The 20124-nt window shown below is 34.1% G+C and overlaps 1 long non-coding RNA gene across 3 annotated transcripts in view; it reads right to left on the bottom strand.

Moving 5' to 3' along the window:
• The window catches only part of LOC123583006, a 60095-nt gene that overhangs the window by 8755 nt on the left and 31216 nt on the right, over nucleotides 1-20124 (bottom strand). For 2 of the 3 annotated variants that reach the window (XR_006704695.1, XR_006704696.1), the window contains one exon: nucleotides 7101-7231. This is a non-coding gene — a long non-coding RNA (uncharacterized LOC123583006). Of the gene's footprint in view, nucleotides 1-7100; nucleotides 7232-7354; nucleotides 7549-20124 lie in introns of those variants that run through there. The other variant, XR_006704694.1, reaches the window with a different exon arrangement.

The raw sequence follows: 20124 nt of genomic DNA, 5'->3' as shown, positions 1-20124 counted from the left end.
AACACTTAGCTCCAAGCTGACAACAATTACTGTTGTTATTATTATTATTCAATGTTAGTTATTAATATCATCATTATAATTTTTCCTAAGCCATTAAAATAATGCTTCCTGACAATATTTGTTATAATCAGAAAGCTTCTGAAGATGTTATTTAGAAGATCTAGATATAGAATTATAGATAGATGTGATTTTTTATTTACATTCTACATCATATGACATTTTTTACATTATAATTTTTTTCTTTTTTAATATTTTGAACAATAGTTAAAAGTACCTCTATACAGCTAAGATTAAACACAATAATTTGGGGGCGCCTGGGTGGCTTGGTCGTTTAAGCGTCCGACTTCGGCTCAGGTCATGATCTCACGGCCCGTGAGTTTGAGCCCCGCGTCGGGCTCTGTGCTGACCGCTCAGAGCCTGCAGCCTGTTTCAGATTCTGTGTCTCCATCTCTCTCTGCCCCTCCCCTGTTCATGTTCTGTCTCTCTCTGTCTCAAAAATAAATAAACGTTGAAAAAAAAATTAAAAAAAATAAACACAATAATTTGATGATGTATTATAAAAATAAATTGTGACAGGCTCTGGAACTTTTAGGACTTCTAAAACCAGGCAGACCATGATGAAAACTAGACCAAATAGGAAGATCCTCTCCCAATTTAGTGTCCTCCTAAATCTGCATAAATATAATTGTGATCTACTTCTATAAATGTGTCTGTTTCTTTCACTGAGAGTGGCTTCACTAACTTTTTTTTTTCCCTTAAGCATTTATCCCTCTTGAAGTGAGCAATTGTTAGGAATAAAAAAAAAAAAAGTGCTTGTTTACATTACGAATAGAATTGTTTTTTCCACGATGTCTGTGCAGAAAGAATTGCTAGTGGAATAAGGAAAGAAATTAGCAATCGGTTGCATGGGAATGGTTGTTGTCAGAATTTCATATAACAGTTGTGTTGCGTTGAGAGAACACATAGCATTTTATTTTCAATAGTTATATGTGTTTCAATGATTCATTCTGTTCTTTCTTCACAGTCCAGAAGGACACTTGGATCAGACCCTTCTAGATTTGGAGAGACAGAGAAAAAAGACAAAAAAAAAACAAAAACTAAAACAAAACGACCTCCTTCATTTTTCTCTCAGTTTTGTTAGTAAACCAAATTATTGGTTTGGTAGTTGAACCCAGCAACAGAGTCTTCTTGATAATTTCTGTGGAGAAAATATCTCTCTTCTGTGGCATCTTTTTCTCAGAAGGAAAAAAAAAAATGTCATCCCGTAGTCACCACACACATCTATATATAGAAAAGATATCTGTAAGCACCTAAATCCTGCCTTCGACATAACACAGCAAAGTTATTTTTCCAATGTGAATAACATATTTTCTATTTCCTAATTAAATAAGCTTTAAAACTCAACACTTACGTTATTTTCTCTGGGAAATATTTGCATATGTTTGTCTGTGTGCTTTTGCATGTAAAAATTCTTCTTACAGGAAAGCCTAGGACTTCATTGCAGTCCTTAGAAGTGGGTTCTATGTAGCAGCACCTTGGTGTCTCAGTTGGTTGAGATCTGCTTAGGTCAAGATCTCATGGTGAGTGGGTTCGAGCCCCGCGTTGGACTCTGTGCTGACAGTTCAGAGCCCGGAGCCTGCTTTGGATTCTGTCTCACTCTCTCTCTGCCCCTCTCCTGCTTGTGCTCTCTCTCTCTCTCTCTCTCAAAAATAACAAAAAAATGTTAAAAAAAAAAAAGGAGAGTTCTATGTTATTTTCCCAGATAATCTCTCAGTAAATAACAACAATAACAAAAAAAAGTTCCTTAGCTTAAGTCATTGTAGTTTTATATCTGAATTAAATGTAAAAACCTATTTTATTTCAAAGGAATACTGAGATTGTTTTTCCTTCTTAAATCTTAAGGTTTGACTTAAAATGGGTAACTTTCATTTTCTCACATAGATTCACATATTCCAAAAGCCATATTGAATGGATAATATTAGAATAATAATATGACATTATAAAAATGGGTTTTGAAAAATATATTTGTAATGAAATATCTGTTTTCCTAAGAAAAATCAGTGACTCAAAAATTAAAATCATAGACTAGCTATACTTTCCCTCATGTTTAATTACACTTACCATTCATACTTGAATTTGATATTCTTATTTTCAGTTGATGAATAGAAAGGAGAAAATTATTTCCAGTTGGAAAGCACTTATATTTTTATGCATTTCAGTTCATAACTTAAATTTACTCTTACTTAAATTTACTTATACAGAAAATAAAGGTGAAATTTTTTCGTTCATTATTTTTTCAGGTGTTAGGAAAAAAAATTAATTAATGAACCCTGACTAATATATTTTAGTACATTATAAAAATATCAGTATGACATTTTATTTAAATGACATAAACAGCAAGGCCTATATATTTGCATTACTCTATTTGTTTCTGCAGGCATTAAATAAAATAAGTGAGGTATACTAGAAAATGACAATTTTCGTCTTAGGTACTTTCTAGACCTAATGAATTTAATGGTATGGGCATGTTTCTGAAATCTCTGTTCTTCAGTTCTTTTGTGGATAGGGTGGAATTTACTTCAAAACTTCTCTCAAGAATTGGATAACATGAAACTTTAAAAAGCATGAGACAATGGATGGTAGATGTTAAACACTCAATAACTGTTAATAACAGCAACGATATAGAGTGTTAATGGTGCTGTTATGCTGCTCTGTCCTCTCTTTTTCAATAAAAATGGGGGGGTGGATTGGATACACTGAGCATGATATTACTAGCTTGGTGATTATAAACAGGTCACGATCTCTCCGAGTCTCTGTTTCTGTGTAATAAAGACAGTTCAACACATGTTCCTCGGAAGAATATTGCAACAAGTGGACCAAGTGGTTAGCTCAATGACTTGAAATGCCTCATCACTCACAGAAATATTCACATATCATATAGCTACTTTTTAACTGCGTTTTGGGGAACTAAGGGTACAAGATGAGAAGACCAAACTCCCATCCTTATGGCTTTCATAATTTAATGGATAATGTAATGTTTTTACAGGTGACAAGGCACATACAACCTGCTGAGGAAGTTTAAAAGCTGCAATTAGGTCTGCTTGGTGGATGAAAGACAATTTTATAAAATTCATAAAAAAGGTGCCATTGAATCTGCAACCTGATGAATGAAAATGAGCAGGTAAAAAGGAGTAGGCTATGCGAACAAATAGGTTTATGAACAGGTCTCAGATGATTATGTGATCATGAGAAAATCAGGGTTAAACTTAATCAATGGCAAGACTTCAAAGGCATGTCGTAGCCAAAAATTTTACACACACACACACATTCACATACACGTAGTGCGAAAGATTGATGCATGTTTCTTTAATGCATACGCTCACACATTTATGAGTGTTTTCTACTTTTGGCACAATGAGAATTTTCTTGGTCAAAGTCCATGGGCTCTCCCGCTGCACCTGTCTTCTATCTCTGATTTTGTACAAGTGCGGGTGTACATTCAAATTGTAGTTAATTGTCTACTAAGCACAACTTGCTCTCGCCAAGGATATGATGATTTTCACTTCATACGTTTTGATAAAAGTTTGAAATGAGAAAAGAATCCCAGCGCTCAAGTTTGGAACCTCCTTATTTTTTTTTTATTAAAAGAAAATTTTCTTTTTTAAGTCCCCTTACTTTCCAGAAATATGGTAATGTTTATCTTAATCATTCTGGATGTAATCCTGTCTGCAGGGTACTGTAGAAAGGTGATGTCCATGATCCTACGGGTCAGGTGTGGATGTCTGCTCAGTATGAAGACAGGGCTGCATGTGGGTAGGTTGGGGTGGGGAGAGCTCACAACTCATGGATGTTTGGCCTATGTTCCTGAAAAGTGGAGTTAGGGGTGTCTGAGTGGCTCAGTCGGTTCATCATCTCACTCTTGATTTGGGCTCAGGTCATGATCTCACAGTTGGTGAGATGGAACCCTGTGTGTCTCTGCACTGAGTGTGAAGCCTGCTTGGGACTCTCCCCCCCACTGCCTCTCTCTCTCTAAAAATAAATAAATAAGGGGCCCCTAGGTGGCTCAATCAGTTAAGCATCCGACTTCGGCTCAGGTCATGACCTCACTGCTTGTGGATTCGAGCCCACGTCAGGCTCTGTAATGACAGCTCAGAGCATAGGGCCTGCTTCAGATTCTGTCTCTCCCTCACTCTCTGCCCCTCCCTGGCTTGCTCTCTCTCTCTCTCTCTCTCTCTCTCAAATAAATAAACATTAAAAAATAAAAGTAAAGAAATAAACATTAAAAATAGAATGAAAATCCAGATGTCCTTTGGTTTGTAATAATACAGACTTTTCCAAGAAGTTCCTTTATTTTCCCTTTTACTCAATATATTGCATGAAATCCATATATGAAATCCATATACCAACAAAACTCTCTCAAGCTGCTGTCAGAGGTAATGTGCAGGTCAGTGTGCAGTGTCTTATCTAACTAGATTCAAGCCATGATCATTTAAGCTTCTGAGAGGCACCAGGGGAGTCCCCAAAAAGAAATGCACATATAGCTCTCAATTAATACTAAAGTCCTTTTCATATGCTTCAAATATTACTTTCAGATCTCTTAAAAGTTTTGTGTATTTTACCTGTACCAATTCCCTAACACAGACAGCCTCTAGTGAGTGATGGGGAAAAGGGTAAGCCTTAAAACATTTCCAGTGGGGTACAGATGTGAAGATAGCCCTTCTCCAAGAGCACTCCACAGAGCAATGCTTGGGGAAAAGTGGAACACTTCAGTTTGTCATTCTCTAAAAGGGAACTTGTATGTATTTCCTCCAACCAAAGAAACACTGAACACTGATGATGACAGAAGTTCTACTGAGAGGTTGCAATTAATGTTGGATGTTGTCCTCAAAGTCTAGCAGATTGTTCTCTCACACCACACAAAGTAGAGAGGCTTCAACACAAAGACACTGGAACCGTGTAATATGAATACACACAATTACTTCTCTCACAATCTTAAGGACTAAGTTCTTAAAAAAAACTTTAATGTTTATTTATTTTTGAGAGAGAGAAAGAGAGAGAGAGAGAGAGACAGAGCTCAAGCAGGGGAGGGGCAGAGAGAGAGGGAGACACAGACACAGAATCCGAAGCAGGTTCCAGGCTCTGAGCTGTCAGCACAGAGCCTGATGCGGGGTTCAAACTCATGGACTGTGAGATCATGACCTAAGCCAAAGTCAGATGCTTAACCCACTGAGCCACCCAGATGCCCCTTAAGGACTAATTTCTAAGTCTGTAGAAGACTTATTAAAGCTCGATTTCAGGTTTCATGAAATTTTCTCTTGCAGTACTCTTTTCAAGCAAAATGGTCTAATTCTTCCCACTTGCCACTGATTTTGTCAGATTGTCATTTCTTTGCACACTATTATACAAGAATACTATCCAGCTATAAAGACAGTCTATGTGTGCGCAGTCAGCCTTACTTACAATTCTTTTCCTTGGGTGACCAAATACCACAGAAAGTGATGGAAGTCTCATTCTGTCGGCTTCAATGAAAGTGAACATTGGGATGCCTGTCTTTGATTCGGCGTAGCCTTGTAACTTACAGTTAGGGCTCAAAAGTGGGGTAACTTGATGTATTTCATTTTTATCCTTGGGTCTCTCTTTTTGTGAATTTGTTCTGAGGGTATCATGTGAGCACAGAGGCCATGAAGTTAGTGAACTCTTTATAATGGATTTTCTTTCTCTAAATTGTCTGGTGTGTTTATAAATATATGTATATATTTTAATTTAAAAACAAGTTTCATTTCTTTATTAAACTGGGTGAGAAGTACAAAGGTGTTTGGTATGCTTTATATGTTTTGAATGTCTTGTTTCATAATAATTACTTCTGGAAACACTTTAAAGCAAACTTGTGTCACTACATGATGTTTTTATATTACAAAACGATTGTTTTCCATTTTCATGGAGAACTAATTGACATGCATCAGTTTAAGGCATACAACATGATGGTTTTATTAATAAATATTATGAAATGATTATTTCAATAGGTTCAGCTAGCATTCATTATCTAATATTGATAGAATCAAAATAAAAGGAGGAAATAAGGAAAAAAAGAAAAAAATAAGATTTTTTCTCTTAACAATTGTGTATATAAAATGAGGCAGTGTTAACTACAGTCATGCTATTGTACATTACATTTCCAGCATTTATTTATCTTTAACTGAAATCTGTACACCAGTCTGTCTTCCTCCAATTTTCTCTCTTCCCTCTTTCTGCCTCTCATAACCACGTGTCTGATCCCTTTTTCTATGATTTTTTTTATTCCATGAATAAATGAGATCATACAGTACTTGTGTTTCTTTGTCTGACTTATTTCACTTAGCACCATGCCTTCAAGATCCATCCATCTTGTCACAAACGGTAGTATTTCCTCATTTTTTATTGTTGAATAATATTCCAGTGTGTGTGTGTGTGTTTGTGTGTGTGTGTGTGTGAGAGCGTGCTATGGGAGTACAGATATCTTTTCAAGTTAGTGTTTTTATTCCCTTTGGATATATTCTCAAATTGGAATGATTCGATCTTATGATAATTATATTTCTAATTTTTTGAGGAGTCTCAATTCTGGTGACCCCAAGGTACAGTAACCTGATCAACACCTCCATTTTTATCTTCTGCATTATACACAGTACATGATAAAGAAAATTTTAAAAAATAACCAATTTTTATAGAGGTTATATTATCTTTCTAAAAATTTTAAGTCTTTACATTCTCATGAAATCAAGACCTACTTTACTTTTTAATATGGCAAGTTGAGCCAATAAACGTCTTATCTGGTTGATACTATCATGAAAAAATTACCTGGCAGAGTTTTAGCATCAGTACTCACTGCACTTGGAATGTTTGAACATTCTTGCTTCATTGACTATTACATGTGTGTGGGGGAATGGGGCAGAAGTAGAAAGAGAGAGAAAACTCTCAGGAAGACTTCATGCAGAGCCTGACATGGGGTTCAATCCCATGATCCTGAGATCATCACTTGAGCCAAAATCAAGAGTCAGATGATCAACCCACTGAGCCACCCAGACACCCTTCTACATCACTGGTAATATTTAACTTATAGTTACCTTAAGTGAAATAAGAGCATTTCTATCCTGGCTGCCCATTCATTACTTCATCAGCCCCCAGGAATCCAGGCATACATCTGCTTCTTTTTATGATGATTTGTTCACACTTAGCATGGCTCTGTTGGAGAGATCTGAAAACAATGACACAGTAAATTATGTGTGTGTTTATTACAGCCATGGGAAAACTTCATGCATTTCTGCTCTGACTGAAAATCCAGGCAGTCCTAAGCTATACTATTTTGGACATCTCTTACCATTTTGATTGTTATTCATGAGTTAGATTCCAATTCACTTTGTCCTCTAAATCTCATTGTATTTTATTGAGCTCTTCAAGTGATCTCTTTAAGAAACTTCTCTTTTGTGTGAAGATGAATCTTGCCAGTCAGGAAGGATAAGGTTTCATAGCACCACTCTATTAAAGAAATCTTCAAAAATCCTCTTTCTATACCTTCATTCTTTTGTATTATAGAAATGATTCAGCATTTTCAAATAAATAAAAGTAGCCACACTTTGTAATTCTTGCAATATCCCATTGGCCACATAAATCAACCCTATCCATTGTCAGAGGAGAATACCAAATGCCTGCATCCCAGGAAGGGGCAGCCATTGGGAGCCATCTCAGAAGCCAGCTGCTGCAGTGTTCCTCCCACCGCCAATGATTTATGGGCAAAACACTCTCCATATGCAAAACATACTCACCCTTTCTCAAGCTTTGAAAGACCTTATCCCACTAAAATTCCAACACCTTGGGTGCCTGGGTGGCTCAGTTGGTTAAGCATACAACTTTGGCTCAGGTCACTATCTTGCAGTTTATGAATTTGAGCCCTGCATCAGGCTCTGTGCTGATAGCTCAGAGCCTGGAACCTGCTTCAGATTCCATGTCTCCCTCTCTCTCTGCCCCTCCCCTGCTCACTCTCTCTCTCTCCCTCAAAAATCGATGTTAAAAAATGAAAATAAAATAAAATTCTAGAATCTTATCATCCAAATTAATTTTAGGTGTAGCTCTTCAAGCAGAATTCCTCTTGATACGAAGGCCTGTGAATTAAAGAGACAACTTCTCTGCCTCTCCTGGTACACATACAATACAATCTCATGAAACGATCCTAGGAGACTACTATAGACATTTCCTTTCAAAGGAGTGTGAGTGGTGGGAGGTACACAGGAATTGCAGTTTCTTAGTATTTCTGAAATCCTACCAAGCAAATGTTGAAATGTTCTCGTTCAGGACTCAGTCATATACTCATCATGGACTAATTCTCCATGATTCTTGGCTTTCCTCTCTAGATTTCAGAATTCATGATTTCACCCTGAACCACCCATCCTATTTTTTGTAGCATAGTCTGTTTGCACCTGAGTCATTTCTTCAACCTACCTTCTCACTGTAAAGGTTAGATTTCCAAGGACCTCTTTTCAGTTTTAACGTTTCTTTCAGTCAAAGCTGGCACAATTCTTTATAGTACAGTTCTCTTAAAAACGTGTTCATGTTGGGGTCACCTGGGTAGCTCAGACAGTTAAGCATCTGACTCTTAATATCAGCTCAGGTCATGATCTCGTGAACCGTGAAATCAAGACTTGTGTCAGACACTGTGCTAACAGCATGGAGCCAGCTTGGGATTCTCTCTCTCTCTCTCTCTCTCTCTCTCTCTTTCTCTCTCTCTCTCTGCCTCTCCCCTATTTGTGCTCTTTCTCTCAAAATAAATACACTTAAAAACAATTTTTTTAATTTATATTAAATCATCTTTTATTGATTTGTGGCAGCTTTTTTTATATATTATGATTACAAGCCTCCTATTAGATTACACGTTACAAGCATCTTATTTCACTACATGGCTTTGGCTTGCCTTTTTAATCATATATATATATATATATGCACATACATATATATAATATTTATCTATTATATAGAGACTGCTACATATGTAATTATGTGTATATGTATATAAGTAATGGCGATTTAATATATTAGTCTTCCTTGTTACCACTTTTTAAGTTCTATTTAAGAATCTTTGATTAGAGGTTACGTTGATATTCTCCCATATAATCTTCTAGAGAGAGATTTATTGGGTTCAAAATCACTTTTGGATCTAAAATCCCCCTGAAGTGGATGAGAGATCATCAGTGTCTTTTTTCACATATATACTCAAATCCCATAGACAGACACCTGCCCTACCCTTCCAAGGACTCTCTCGCCAAGCTATTCTCAGCAGCAAGACTGGTGGGAGAGTAGCCCTGAAGAGTCTGCAGCGAGGCAAGCTTCTGGGAGGCAGTAAGATCCCAATGCCTCTCATCCTTATGAATTACACTTTTGAGGTCCCTGTTTTTTCTGCATGGGAGTTGCTTTCCAAGTGCGTCCCCTCAAAAAGCTTACAATGTCAATGCCAGTGACTGGCAGCTGCGACTCCCACTCTCCCTCCCAGTCATCTTTTGTGAAGCTTGGCAGTGAGCACTGGAGAGCCAGAGTTGTAGAAAAGTGGTGGTTGTCAGAGGGATAAATTCTGTTGTCTCATTGCTAATCTCTAAGGGTCTTCTTTAGAACTCAGCACACATCATCTCTGGGTATCAGCTGTGGGTCCTAATTTCCTCAGCAGAAGTTCTGCTCAGCCTGTGTTTACATGAGTAAAGATGTAGTTACATAAGTAAAAGAAATTCTTTCTTCCATAAACTCATTTATCTGTCGAATTAAAAAAATTAACATTTATTCATTTTTGAGAGACAGAGAGAGACAGATCGTGAGCAGGGGAGGGGCAGTGACAGAGGGAGACACAGAATCTGAAGCAGGCTCTGGGCTCTGAGTTATCAACATAGAGCCCACAAACTGCAAGATCATGACCTGAGCTGAAGTTGGATGCTTAACCAACCGACTGAGCCACCCAGGCACCCCATATCTGTTGAATTTTAAATCAGAAGACTATTGATGGCACATATTGAATCTTGAAATATTCTTTTTAGTGTTTATGTCAAAAAATAAACTAACAAAAACCTGTATTTGCAGAAAAATAATGCATTGAACTTTTAAAGGAAAATGATCCCAAACCATATATAATCTAACTTTACTTCCAATAGAATTACCTACCAAATTGCAGAAACTCTAATGTACAATGAATCCTCACAAGAGGCTAGGCAGATTAAAAAAAGAAAAGGAAAGAGTAACATCTCCAGTATAACTCTTATTTATGTTTCAGCCCTACATACCAAGTTGAGAATTTATTCTTTATTATGTAGTGTCTTCTATTCAAGATCACTCAGTGAATCTTGCAGTTATTAATTGCACACGGGATTTGTTTTTGTGCCATGATAGCTCTTCTGGAAATGAAGTTATAACACGGGCTATGTGAAAATTTACAAAGTGCTAATGAGCTTTCTTCAAACACCACAAATTATTTAAGTAACTTAATGCTGTTGTTATTTTTACAGTGTCAGAGGAGTTTTCACACTAATGTGAGGCAGCCACATAATTTATTTCTCTGTTTTCAAACTTTCATGTATAAATTGAAAACATAAGCATAATGTCAAAGAAAATGACATGAATTTCTTTCTTTCAAATGTTTATATGCTAAAAAGTTTTTTCAGAGAAATATAATACATAATGATATGACTGATTTTGATCTTCAACAATCCAAAATTTTGTAGTACTGCTTTGAGATAGACTATGCTTAACAGGATGTTCACACGTTTGAATAGAATTTTATTTCTATTGATGTTAGTTTTATTCTCTGTATTCAAATTTGATAAAAATTGTAAAATGTATACATAGGTATTGTATATATGTGTATATATATATACATGTATATATATATATGTATATATACACAAAATATTTATACTAAAAACCTCTCTGTGATAACTGCTCTCATTCCATCACACTTGAAAGTCAATTTGATCTTTACATGGAGATGTAAACATTGGGTAACCATAAATTTTCTGTTTTCTTAAGAAAACCTAGAAGCTGAGAGCTATCTCTAATTCGCAGTTACACTCAGGGCTAAGGGCCATAAGCAAAAGACCGTCAATTCCAAACAATAAGTGGAAGTTGAGTTCTGGGCTCACTTAAATCTAGCACTAGTTTTGGGTTCTTCAGATTATAGAAGATGTACTTGTACTGTTCTAAACCCAACACCTGGGAAAAAATGGGAAGTGGAAAGGAAGATAAGATCTCTTCTATCTCATAGAGTGAAGAAAACACCAGTAAAAATATTAAAACCTAGACACCCTTTGATTCCCACCAAGGGAAGAATTGAAATTGGTTTAACACTGATCTTTTCTATTACTGAGTTTCTAAAGTGACGTTCCACTTGCATGACAGTAGATTTAAAACTTTTGAGAAAAACCCCTGGGGTCCGCCAGACTCAGGATTCAATCCCAGGTTTAGTGCTTATTAGCTGTATGACCTTGAAGAATTTACTTACAATCTCTAAACCTCAATTTCCTCATCTCTGAAATGGATAGACTAATAATGTGTATTTATAAGTCGATTTCTAGATTAAAATGAGTTAAAAAATATAAACTTAGCTGAGTGCCTGACAGAGATTTCAATTTCACTGGATTTTGACAATTAATTTACTACTTTTATTAAACGGCATGATGTATATATCCTAGACCAGGTAAGTAATAATATCAATAACATAAAATAATAGTGATCTTTTCTTAAGTTTATAATATGTGCTGATAAAATCTCAGTACATTATACAAATGTAATTCTTTGAACAAGTCTAGATAGGGATAAATAAAAAGTCTTACAACTAGCAAAAACCTAACCCATGGCTAATGCTTTAAAGAGAGATCTGATCCCCCAAAATTATAAATATTAGTTAATATTCTTCTTCTTCTTATTATTATTATTAAGAACAAGTGCTAAGTTGTACCTCAAAGTAGTCATTTTTAATTATTTGAGCTTGCAGCCTCTTTGTAAGTAATGCAAACCCAGATCAGGTTTGGAAACATTGAGCACACTAATTGGCTTCTGATTTTAAAACCACATTTGCAAGCATATGCACCTTGTACATTTCTGTTAGGGTTTTGGACATGTACCACAGGCTAGCACTTTGCCTTGACATTGCTGTTCTGCAAACAGATGGCAAATTCCTTGCTGATTTTCAACGAAGTGTATTTTTTTTCAGAAACATTTAAAGTACTAAGCATCCAGAAATTGAGGACAATTGCACATGTAATATAATGAAGGCAGAAAAATAGACTTTTGATAAATTATACTAAAGTTTAATTAAGTAGTTCCTGGACTGATGACTTTTTTCGTTAAGGTTTTCACACTCAAGTTTCTTATTGCTTCTTCCATTTAGGTTAGGTTTTAGTAACAGCAGCCATAATCCATAGTGGAATTTTTATCTAACTCTGGTTACATTAGCTGCAAATAGACCGATGGAAAATTTACTTAAATAATGTATCTCAAACTTCAAAAGGAACATTTGTGTCTCCTTCATTGGTACATTTAAAAATCAAAGGATATGTACTTTTAACTTTGGAGGTTGGTGTTTGGAAGTTAATATTTCATTTGATTTTAACAAAAATTGTATCTTGTATAGAAAGTCTGTGAATTTCAATTCAGTAACTATATAAGTAGGAATAACAAGAAAAATTAAGAATGATGCCTCAATATCATGCTAACCAAATCTTTATATTTCCAGTAAGCTTTATCATTTTCTTTTCAATCATCTTTACTGATAAGAATTGATGATAAAATATTCAAACCATAAGAGAGCTTCAAGGTTATTTAGTTCAATAACTTTCTTCTATAGGTTCAAACTCAGTGTCTTTATTTTATAGGTCCAAAAAGTGAAGACCAAAGAGATTAAAAGAAGTTTCAAAATGACAAAGATAATGGAGGAAGAACTTAAACCTTGATCTGATCAAGGGCAAGTCCTAATAGACTGCCTATTGTGTGAACAAAATTATAGTATATCGTAATATTAAAGCCACCTCATAATCTATTATCTTCACAAAGACAATTAGACATAGTGGCATTCTATTCTGGGCCTCTATTTATCAGAGGTAATTGGGTTTAAAAAAGTAACAGCAGAAAATTCAGAAGGAGATCTAAATCAAGCATGCGCAAAACTCAATGTAGAAGCATGTATGTTCACATCCGCCCCCCCCCCACACATACACATACACAGTCACTATCTACGTCTGTATTTGCAAGCACTAGACAAACACACATGCAACTGCACTTGAACAATCATGAGAGTGCTGTGAAAGAAGCTTTGGTATAAGAATTACTAAGATATGTACAATATGAAAGTTTATTTAACATGCATTAATGTTGAGCCTTCTAAGTTAAAGAACATTTCATTGTGAAATTCTCTCACCGTGAAGGATTTTGGCTGTGACTAGGATTAAAGGAAAAGACGAGCTGTAATGCAGGCATGTTTCAGGGCCCTCAGTTCTATCAGTTCCTTCTCACATTGTATCTTATGCTATTCCTGCGCCATTGCTATCCTCGAGTAACTGAAATAAACCATTAGTCTATAGGTCATGTTGTCAAAAATTATGGAGAAAGCTTAAATTTTTAAAGATATATATATATATGTATATATATAACATATATGTACATTATATATTATTGTATTATATTTATTATATTATATTATATTATTATATAATAATATAATATATGATATATATACATATGACACAGGGGCGCCTGCGTGGCTCAGTTGGTTAAGTACCTGACTCTTAATTTCAGCTCAGGTCATGATCTCACGGATCATAAGATCAAAAATTCCCATATGGAGCTCTGCGCTGACAGGATGGAACCTGCTTGGGATTCTCTCTCTCATTCTCTCTGCCCCTCCCCAACTCATGCTTTCACTCTTTCTCTCTCTCTCTCCAAATACATACATAAACTTAAAAAGAGAATATAAAAAATGCTACCTCCACTATTACAACTTGAAGTCGAGTTAAATTTTTCCTATAAACCTTCACTGATTATACTCCTCTTCAACACAGAAGTTATAAAATGTTGAATTCGTGTTGATTATTCCCTGCATTTCTTTATATTTTATTACATACATCTGCAACTAGAACTATTCATATCAATATAAATGAGTCTTAAAAACAATTTTTGCATAAAATAATTTAAAAAGCTAGTTGAGAAAAAACATGTAGCATATAAAATGGTAATCATATGAAGTTTTGCTGTTTTACTTCCACATATAAACATTTTATATTTCGTTATGTCTTTTCTAGTTTCTACTACATTAAATCATATTTTATTTAATAAAAACTCTACTCTTTGCTTATACTCACTAATAGATAAAGTCATATGAACTTGATTCTGTGCCCTAGCAACAACGAGCAACCTATCCAACTACTGTCATTATTTTGGATTCCTCAGAAGGGACTAATATTGTTCCTTGTCTGTCTCCTGATATCTAACATTGTCTCAAAGCATCTAAGAGCTTTATTTACCATGAATGTGCATTACTTTTGTTGGTTTTGATGTGTGTGTGTGTGTGTGTGCGCGCGCGCATGTGAGTGTGCATGTTGATGTCATTTACACTAGCTGTTCATTCTCTATTCTTGTTGCTGACATTTTTATCACTATTTGGCAGGAATATGTACAAATCTTTTAAATCTTCATCGTCTGGGGTCTCTCTATGTAACATAAAGTAAAATCTTTGCTTACCAATAGCATTTGCCCTGAGTACTATCTTACCTGAGACTCACAACTTCTGATATATACGAAATAAATACATTTCTCTGTTAAATGAACCTTATAAAGCTTTAGCACTAAGATCTTCATATGATATAAGAGACCATTTGAATATAACCTTATTAATCTGGGTCGCGGCCATTTCTCTTCCTCTGTTTTTGTCACCAAAAACAATCATTGTACGTTCTTGGGTTATAGAAGCACATCTACCATAGAGAGTAAAATGAACAATTAAGTTAATTGAGTATTCTATGCAAGACTAGGAAACAATAATAACTCAAAAGAGGAATAATACTGCTGAATTGTTATTTTTAAAAACTCTGAAGAGATTTCCCATTAGAATTCAATGATATAAAAACCAAAGTTACCCCTAACCCTTATAAAACGTTTCCTTGTCTTGTGAGAGCAGAGACAAACACATCAGGCACATATATTGAAGAAACGTAATGAAGAACAATGAAACTTAATTGAAATGCCCTTGGCCATTAAGGTCAAGCCCTTCAGTGGATTAGAGGCACACACTATTAGGCCTTGCTCTCACTATTGCTATTTAATGTCAGTTTAATGTAGGTGAGTGTACTGTTATTCTGCTCCATTTAAATTAGTCAAAGTTATATTTTGAAATGCAGAAACACAGAGTCAACCTTGGAGAAATTTGCTAACAATATTAAAGAATGAAATTAATCAGCAAGAAAGTTCAAATTTACTGTTCGTGATAGACACAGTTTTAACATTTCTCATTACTATCCACATTTATGTTTAAACAAGAAATAGACAAATAGAGTTTATTAATTTGTTTTGAAAAAGTATATATTTTAATGAACAGTTTACTAAGAAAATAATTGTAGTATATCATTAATCAGTTATTTCACTGGAATAAATTGCATTTGCCTTCACCTGTTTGTGCCTGTATAATAAAGTTAATTCTTTCTCTTTCATTTGAATCTTTTTTCTTCCTCTCTTTGACCTGAAGTAATATGTTCCTTTTGATAATTCACCCAGTCATCCTAGTTGCAGGAATATCACAAATGCCTATTCGAATTAGTAGGTGGAAGTCACAACTTCACAGTCACAGAGCCAGGTGGACAATTCATTTTTCTCTGTATTTCTTCACTGGGATATGAACTTCACCTTCATAAGCAGTATACGCCAGAATTTGAAGAAATGTAAACTGATGTACATAAATAATCAAATAGAATTGAAATAATAGGATTAATATGATAAATGTAAGGAAGTATACTATTTATTTTTTCTTTACGAAACATTGCAAAATGACTAGATGAAATTAAAAATTGTGAATTACTGATTTTTAAATATGTAACTGTAAAAAGCAAAGTGGGTGCTTAATAGTTCTATAGTTTTCCATAACAACTCTGGTAATGTATTAACTCTCTCCCTACCCCATGCAGGCATAAATACTCAACTCATGCTGACTTTCCTTAGAACAATAGTGCTTTGGTATCAACATTGAATGTTTTTGAGGTAACTTACGAAGAGAAACATGAGTTATATGTAATGTTTATGAGGTGAGTGGCCATATGTAAAAAATAAGACAAAAAACTGATGTTATTCCACAGATGTCTTTAACATTGATAAAGGCCTTTCCTTCACGTTTATATTTCTTAAACAGCTATCAATAACTTAAAGGACATTTTAATCAAAATCGAGATATCAAATGTTTTAGCAGTCTGGATGAGAGACCCATAATCCATAGCGATCTTGATAGACTGAAGCATATGCCTAATATGATATGTTTATGTTTAAAGGGAATAAATATACACCCTTGCTAATGAAAGCTAATCGATAAGATCAAAAAACATCCAGGAAAGCCATAATTTAAATAAAATATATAATTAATTTAAACAAATGTAAACAAAATATGTAATGTAATCATAAACTTCACCAACTGATAAGGATTCTTAGGTATAAAAAGACTAATTTGAGCTAAAAATAGAATTTCCAGTAACAGAAAGTATTTTAATTTTATTCTATTTATTTTGTCAAATTTATATCCTGGGTGATGTATTTGCAGACACTGAAAAGATTTTTTCCTAGAAAGACAAAGAACAAAGGAGATGGTACAGATAAAATTAGAAAGCAAAGACATAGAAAACAAACACAATATAGAGAAAAAGAATAAATGCAATCCTCATTCTCTGAAAAATTAAAATAAGAGAAAAATATCTGGCTAAATTGAGAAAGAAAGAAAGAGGAACAGATGTGTAAATATTAGTAATCATAGAGCAGAGACAGTTGCATATGGAAATGACTATTATAGTAATATCTTAGAGATTTTGATGAGATACCAAATTTCTTTTTTTATTCTTATTTAATTTTTTAATGTTTATTTAGTTTTGAGAGAGAGAGAGAGAGAGAGAGTATGAGAGGAGCCAAAAGAGAGAGAGACACAGAATCCGAAGGAGACTCCAGGTTCTGAGCTCTCAGCACAGAGTCTGACGGGGGACTCAAACCAACAGTGAGATCATGACCTGAGCCAAAGTCAGACACTCAACCGACTGAGCCACTCAGGCACTCCGAGATACCAAAATTTCTAGAAAAAGTTCTAGATTTTGATGAAATACCAAGATGTCTGAATTACGAAACACCTGAATACTCCTATAAATTCTAAGTAAATTGGAATATTGAAGCACTCATTATGAAATCACAAAGAAAACAAAAGGCCCAGGTGATTGTTAAAGTCTAAGGCTGCAAGATGTTTTTTGGAACACATCATTCCAATGGTATCCAAAGTTTTTAAGATAATGTAAAGAGGAAATACTCTTCATCTCATTGAATAGAGCCAGATCACCTTCATACAGAAAAGAGACAGACATGTTATCAGATAGGAATATTACAGTCAATCTCTTCCTCAGCAAAGCCCTTAATATCTTTAACAAGGTATTCATGCTCTCAATTCTGGCAGTATTAGTCATAGTTAATTCAACACGAGTAGCTGATTTTATCCTAGGAATAGGCAAGAGTAGGTGCACAAATCAAATCTATAACTACCATTCAATACATCGACAAAGTAGAAAGAGCACACATGAGAGATTCAGTTTTAAGTATCATCAAAATCTGATATCTCATAATTAAAAACATATATATATATATATTTTAATTTAAAAATTTAAATATAATTTAAAAATACAATTAAATATATATATATATATATATATATATATATATATAAAACTAGAGAACAAAGAATTTCTGTAATATGTTGAAGATTAAACTCATGTTATAACATCAATTTTGGAAAATTGGGAAATTTGGGGAAAATTATTTTAAAATAAGAAATAAGACAAAGATCCTCACAATCACAGCTTATATCATCGCACTGGTATCACTAATTAGCCTAATAATCCAAACAAAATAAATTAATGGCATAAAGACTGGAAAGGACACAAAAGGAATATATTTTTTTCCAAGAAAATATGAGCTATTGTAGAAAACTCAAAAGGCACATTGTTAGAAAAAAATAAGAAAGATTGGGAAGGTATCCAGCTATAAGATTCATAAAAGAACAATCAATTCTATTTCAACACATAAAAATTTTCCATCTGTTTCCCAATAGCCAGTGTCTTGTACATAACCTATAAAAATTTACTTGGCTCTTGAAAATAATTTATGACATTATTATAATTCTTGCTTTTATGGGCTACTAGCTTAGTGCATTATATTAACATTTACTAATTGTATCTCTCAGAGACAGGTTGTTTTTTTTGTTTTTAATAATTCCACTTTAAAATTTTATATATATTTTAAGAGAATAATTAGGGTACATAAATAAAGTCTTTGTTAGGTTTAGAGCATAGAACAACTTATGAAATAAAATTTTGTGTGTGTGTGTGTGGAATAAAATTTTTATATAAAAATTACATGTTTATTTTCAATGTGTTTTTTCTGTTTGTTTGTTTTCAGTCCAAATCCTATCATTATGTCTTCTGATTTGACATGTTAACCAGTTATTTATTTAGGGACATGTTACTTTTGGGGATATGTGAACTTTACACAAATCCTAATAATAAGAATGGTAGATTAGATTCAAACACTTCTGAGAGTAAATATTTAAAAAAAATTGTTTTAGGTTTTATGTTTGATTTTGTCCCATATTAAATGATTTATATATGTATATATTTTATTTTTTATATTTAGTGTGGTAGATAAGCACATTGTCTAATGGTTGCCATGAGCTCTAGTTAATTTTCACACACATCATCTCTGATGGAAGTTGAACATAAAGCAAGAAGATACCTCAAAGAGTTAACAGCACATTATAATAAGGCTTCCTAGACATACAATGTATGAATATGATCCCAAGCTAAGTAGATAGTGTGAACTAAAGGGTCCATAAGTCACTAGCTTCTATGAAAGTACTGCAGTCTTCGTTGAGGAAGGTATATAGTTCTCACATTCAAGACCTTGGAAACCTAGACAGGAGTGCTACCCTTGGGTGTAAGATGATGGTTCTTGGTATAAATCAAGATGATATTAAAGCAGTATATCTAGTGAACTGTGCAAAATAGGAAGGTTGCTAAAGTATAAAGTAAAAAATATGTACAAGGCACAATCCTGAGACTTAGTTGCCATTATACATTTTAGTCATGTAAATGAGTGAATGCAAATCAATTTCAATTATAAAAATAAAGACATCATGGGTGACAGGGGTAGAGGAAAAACTAGAAGAGTCACGAATATCGTTTTGCCCAGCCGTGGCCAGATGAAACAGAAATGAGCTAATATTAGTTTTTTAAAAAATGAGGCTAAAGTTAAATTCTTTTGGTCATTATCTAAACTAGGGACAATATATATCTACTCATGCAGTTGAGATACTCAGCTCTGGAAAGAAAGGGAGTTGAGGGGCTAAACTGTGACAGTTCTTTTCATATTCATTAATATCTCCATTTGCAAGCTTATAGAGAGTAGCCAGCTCTCTTCACTAAAGATGTTTTTAAGTAGTAAATAGAGGAATATGACAATAAATTCAGGAAAAAAAATATTAAGGCAGAATTATATATCTCCTTAATATACAACCATTGCATGCTAAACATACTACTTTTAAAACTCCTAAGATTGGATTATCCTTAATATTATATCTATTTCTCCCTTAGTCTATGCTATGAAATTTTTGTAGAAAGAGGTTATTGGAAAATGAGTAAGCACTTAAACATAAATCCATAATTGGATTTTGACCCTTCCCAACCACCATTTATTTTTAACAGTGTAGGAGGAATATAGGAAAGGGCAGCTGTTTTAAATGCCATAAATCACTTAGGGGTTTTTAATAGTCTCTGTAAGAAAATAATTCCGTTTAAGGTGCTAACATTTAAAAAAAATCATTTCAAGTTCATTTATACT

This window comes from Leopardus geoffroyi, chromosome B1 (genome assembly GCF_018350155.1).
Source record: "Leopardus geoffroyi isolate Oge1 chromosome B1, O.geoffroyi_Oge1_pat1.0, whole genome shotgun sequence".
In the NCBI taxonomy this organism is placed as follows: Eukaryota; Metazoa; Chordata; class Mammalia; order Carnivora; family Felidae; genus Leopardus; species Leopardus geoffroyi.
The sequence above is the reverse complement of the archived record's forward strand: the minus strand, read 5'-3'. Positions and strand labels throughout refer to the sequence as shown.